A 6,000-nucleotide genomic window follows, 5' to 3' on the forward strand; every position below is an offset into this window, starting at 1 on the left:
CAATGAATTGCTCTCGCACGGTGCTGTCGACCTACTCACTAATCTGCCAAGACAAGAAGCCTTGATTTGAGAGTTCTTGAAACCCACTGGATACATCACTACAAGTTGATACCATTATTCCTTTGATCACCACTGGATACATCACTACAAGTTGATACCATTATTCCTTTGATCAAGCAATGCCTGGAATCCACATTGTTCACATGGAGAAAAATACTATTATGGTTTACCGATGGGAAGACTTTTATCCCCGCTGATTTAAATTTTTTACATGATATCACCAAAAGAAGTCACTCTAACCATTCCTTTTCAACCTATTTTCTGGTTCAGAAAGATGGATAACACCTTCGTCATGTTCCAAAAAGAAGATGACACTGTTGCCCCCCCCCCTCTCCCGAATCCCTTGAACAACTAACATCCAAGAATGAAGTTCACAGTGGAGAATGAAATCAACAGCAGCCTCCCATTTATTAGTATAATGGTAAGAAGAGAGAACTCCAATGTCACCACCTCAGTGTACAGAAAACCAACACACATGTATGGACTAATATATCTACTACAAATCTAATCACTCAAATGCATAAAAAGCAGGCATTATCACCACCTAAACTAAAAGAGCCTATATCATTTGTGACCCAAATCCCTCAACCTGGAGTCAGAGTGCAGATAAAAAGACTAGTGTACGTCCTCGTGTGGATCATAGAATCGGATTCGTCTGTCAAGGGTTCGTGGTCAGAATCATTAAGGTCATCAAGAGATGAAGAGTTACAGTGAGCGTGGTGCGGCAATTATTGTTGAAAACGGTCCAATTTACAGTTTGTACAGTTCCGAGGGGCAGGGATACTCCATCACTGAATATGCCTGGGAGTGGCCATTTATGATTCGTTGGAATATGTTGATGGATTTCATGTACATTTTATACGTTTAGTCATATGTACATTAGCTTTTCGGGTGGAGCATTTTTCAACAAGTTTCGTGCGATAAGGAAATGGGTTCATCTGGCTTAGCCTTTGGTGTGGGGAAATATGAACGTCTGGATGTGACGGTGGGAAGTTTACCCAATAAATACCCAACATAATTGAAGTACTATGCCAGTTTCCCACAGTTGTACTTTATAGGCCTTTAATAAAAAGCAAACACCATTTGTTTCAGATTTTTTCCCCAGCTCGCGTAAATCCGAAGTTTTCCTACCAGCCTAATGCACGTGTAGCGTGCTGAAATCGGTTTGTGGATATCCCTTATCAGTCGCTGTGGTGGTAATCTGATTGAAATACAGATCTATATTTCGTTTCGTTTTTTTATACTTTCGATGGCCTACACTACATGAAGATCTGACAAGTAATAGTGGGAGTTCGCGTCAGGGGTCAAACGAGTAGCTTTTGTCCCTATGACGTCAAACATTGATTAATTAATCAGCGTTGACGTTTCTATTGGTTTACCCACAGTTCCGTGCATCAAAAGGCTAAGAACCCGCCTTAACAGACCGTTTCATTGGCTAATAAAGACAAGTAAAACGAAATTTTGAACTATAAAAACGAAACGAAATGTGATCTGTGTTATAATCAGATTGCTGTGGTGGGTGCATTCTGACATTTAGCTGCTTTCTTTATTCACTAACATTTATAATTATCACGGTTACCGTTCTGTTTTTGCGAGTCCAGAAATACCTGCGTTCTACTATGCTTATAACCTCGGCCAGAACAGTTGCCATGGGGTCGCGAGGTTGCATATGGTCGCGTCTAATTTTGAGTTTCAATGTCTGTTTCTGAATTCGATGAGTAAGTTTCCTCTTCTGAAATGCTCATAAAGTCAATTTTTAAAATATTTCTGGGGACGATCGCCGGGAAAGGGCTCAAGTCTAAATCTCATATTATGTCCCTTGACTTGAACTCCGACGTTTAGGCGCTTCAGAGCGGATCGCCTCCGACCGCCTGTATCGTAATCCGCCCTTGCACAGATAGATTCTCATAATACTACATGTATATAATAAAATAATAGAATGGGTTGGGGTTACACGCACTTTTAATTACAGGAAATTAGACAGGAAACATGGTGCCACTATTTCCCGGCTTGACACTGGATTTATTGGAAAATATGCCATTTAATATTTATTGGTCATGTTTCATTTTAAAACAGGAGAAAAAGAAGGAGTGACAACGAGTGTTTTCGGATCGATGACTTTTTAGCTTAATATCTGTTCATCTTCTAGCAATCTGACTTTTCGGGCAGGCGGGTAAAGTGGAGAAAAAAAAGGTGGCAAATTAAGTGCCCAAAATCTAATAAAACACTTATTTTACTTTTTTTTTAATTGAGTACCAGGAATTTGTACTGAATTGACTATGGTTTAATACATTTTGTCTGCAGCCATTCGAGGGGTTGGATGACCGAATGGACAGCGCGTGCACGTTGTATCATAAGGTCTGTCAGTCATTGAATCAACTGGCGTGGTTTCGATTCCCCGGTTTCACGTGACAATGAGTGGGGTCGCCTGTCCAATCACGTGGGTTTTCTCTGGGTCCACCGGTTTTCCCTCCACTGCTAAAGACTCCTACGCGCAAGTGAATTATAGAAATAGAATTGAACCATATGTTAGTCCCGAAATGACTTTGTGTCCAGTGGACGTTACCCCCCCCCCCCCTCTCTACTTTGTGCGACATTTTTCGGACATCGATTATTATTTGCGAATGCAGCTGCATTAGTCCGATGGATGGTTGGAATTTTACTGTAATTTCTAATCAGTTATGTTCGTCGCAATACGCCAGAAGTCTCAACCTAATGGCAATCTCTAACGTCTGGTTATTCCAGTCTACAACGATAGTATTTATTGCGCATACTCTCCAGATAAAAATATAAGGTCACCGTTTGATACGACTTCTGGAATATGTCTGGACTCGTTCTTCGAGTCCCTTGTTACAAATAGCGCTGAAAAGCATTAGGTACCAATGGTAAAATGTTTATTTTGTCTTAAATATTGGATATCTGAAGCCCATCTGTTCCTGGTAAGATTACAACATTAATGTTGATTGAAAATGACAAATAATTCGTGTTTTCAATGTCGAAGACTTAAGGTGATATTGGGTTAGAGACTTAGCAACTTTAACTTACGGGCTAGAATAGCAGAAAATCGCATTTGCGGCGGTTAAATTTTCAAAATGTTCTCCGACGATTGATTGGCTGTTTGGGATTCAAGTCAGCCACCTAAGGTAGGCTATTTTGGACCCCATTGAAGTTGTTGTATTCACTGGCTGGATTTAGCATGAAAACGCGTTTGCGGCAGTTAAATTTTCAAAATTTTCTTCCTGCGGTCTGACTCCGTGGACTGTAAGCGATTGATCCGTTGAATTCGAGTCAGCCACCTAAATTATGGGCTATATTAGACCACTTTGAAGTTGCTGTATTCGCGACTGGAATAGCAGGAAAACGCGTTTGCGGCCGTCAATTTTCCAAATTATCTTGGGGAATCCCTACACGGTAAGCCTCTTGCAAAAGACTGTCGCCGCCGTCTGTAACCAGAATTGTTTTCGGGCATTTCGGGTTCTGACCCTCCTAACGCCTATGCGCCGTTGTCTTGGCACAATTCCATGTTCGTACGTAAATGACCGAAATATTTTGTTGAGAAACTGCATGTCATTCCTGTCTAACACGGCTTTATGGGGGGGGGGGGGGGGGGCTATCCGAAATTTTTTATTCTGAAATGTTAAAACTACTGAATTGAAAAGTAGTTATGAAATGTAATAAACAAGGGAAAAAAAGCATTTAAAAAAGTTGTTGCCAGAGTAACACATTTTTTGGGAGAAATTTATGAAAAACGTAGGTACACTATATCTCTGTAACTAATTAAGACATCTTCGCCAAATTCCAAAGATAAAATATTGTGGTGAGGCAAATAAAACCAAGTACGAACAATCCATTTTAAACACCATTTTCTAAGATACTATAAAAATTATAGAGAAAAACTCTGTCTGGTTTTGGGGTTATCATTAAAGAATAAGCAGTCCGAAAATGAGACATTTATCTTTATTAGTGCCAGAGATATGGTGTACCTACATTTTTCATACTTTTTCCAAAAAAATGGGTTACCCTGGCAATAACTATTTTTTCTTTATTTTTATTGTTAGCTTTCAACAAAATCGGATAAAAATTGTGACCTCTATAGGGTCCACAACCTTGATATACCATATTTTTACGCAATTTGAGAACGAGGGGCAGCCATTTTGTCTGTCAGTTTTGGGCCGATTTTCACGAAATTCGAACTCAGTCTACCTTAGGGTGTAACGGTGATATAATAATACATTTTTTTAAATCGGATAAAAATTATGACCTCTATAGGGTCCACAAGCTAAAAACGCGATTTTTCGTACAATCAGGGGCCATAATTCAGTACGTTACGGTCCGATATGCGCGAATATTGAAAGGAACCGAGATCTTTGGGTTATAAACTTACATTTCAAGTTTCAACAAAATCGGATAAACATTGTGACCTCTATAGGGTCCACAACCTTGATATACCATATTTTTACGCTATTTGAGAACGAACGGCGGCCATTTTGTCTGTCAGTTTTGGGCCGATTTTCACGAAATTCGAACTCAACCGTCCTTAGGGTGTAACGGTTATATATTAACCCGGTTTTTTTTTAAATCGGATAAAAATTATGACCTCTATAGGGTACACAAGCCAAAAAACACGTTTTTGCGTACAACCAGGGGCCATAATTCATGAAGTTACGGTCCGATATGCGCGAATATCAAAAGGAACCGAGATCTTTGTGTTATAAACTTACATTTCAAGCTTCAACAAAATCGAATAAAAATTGTGACCTCTATATGGTCCACAACCTTGATATACCATATTTTTACGCTATTTGAGAACGAACGGCGGCCATTTTGTCTGTCAGTTTTGGGCCGATTTTCACGAAATTCGAACTCAACCGTCCTGAGGGTGTAACGGTTATATATTAACACGGTTTTTGAAATCGGATAAAAATTATGACCTCTATAGGGTACACAAGCCAAAAAACACGTTTTTGCGTACAATCAGGGGCCATAATTCATGAAGTTACGGTCCGATATGCGCGAATATCAAAAGGAACCGAGATCTTTGTGTTATAAACTTACATTTCAAGTTTCAACAAAATCGGAAAAAAAATTGTGACCTCTATGGTCCACAACCTTGATATACCATATTTTTACGCTATTTGAGAACGAACGGCGGCCATTTTGTCTGTCAGTTTTGGGCCGATTTTCACGAAATTCCTTAGGGTTTAACGGTGATATAATAATACGGTTTTTTAAATCGGATAAAAATTATGACCTCTATAGGGTCCACAAGCTAAAAACGCGATTTTTCGTACAATCAGGGGCCATAATTCAGTAAGTTACGGTCCGATATGCGCGAATATCGAAAGGAACCGAGATCTTTGGGTTATAAACTTACATATCAAGTTTCAACAAAATCGGATAAACAATTTGGCCTCTACAGTGTTCACAAGCCAAAAACGTGATTTTTCGTACAATCAGGGACCATAATCCATGAAGTTATGGTCCGATAGATGCCAATATCGAAAGGAACCGAAATCTTAGGGTGATAAACCTATATTTCAAGTTTCATTGAAATCGGATAAAAATTGTGACCTGTAGACTGTTCACAAACAATTGTGGACGGACGGACAGGGGCGACGACAAGATACGTCCACATTATAATTATGCCCATATTAGGTGAATAAACTTACACCAACAATAAATAGTTTTCTTTAACCTATTGTAAGGTCCACATTGCTTTAATGAAAGAGTTATTATTATCACATAGAGATATGTCTGTAACCACGGTGACGTGTCACCTTGATCAATAGTAGTGCACTATAGTAATGTGTTATCAACCATTAAAAGCTAAATCATGTTTTCCGTGGCTTTTCCGGTGTCTTTGTAACTAATAGCAACCTGGCATTATAATAGTATTCGATATATTATGCTTAGATGTGAAACACTGCCAATAAAAACAAC

The sequence above is a fragment of the Patella vulgata genome, chromosome 3 (genome assembly GCF_932274485.2).
Source record: "Patella vulgata chromosome 3, xgPatVulg1.2, whole genome shotgun sequence".
Taxonomy (NCBI): Eukaryota; Metazoa; Mollusca; class Gastropoda; family Patellidae; genus Patella; species Patella vulgata.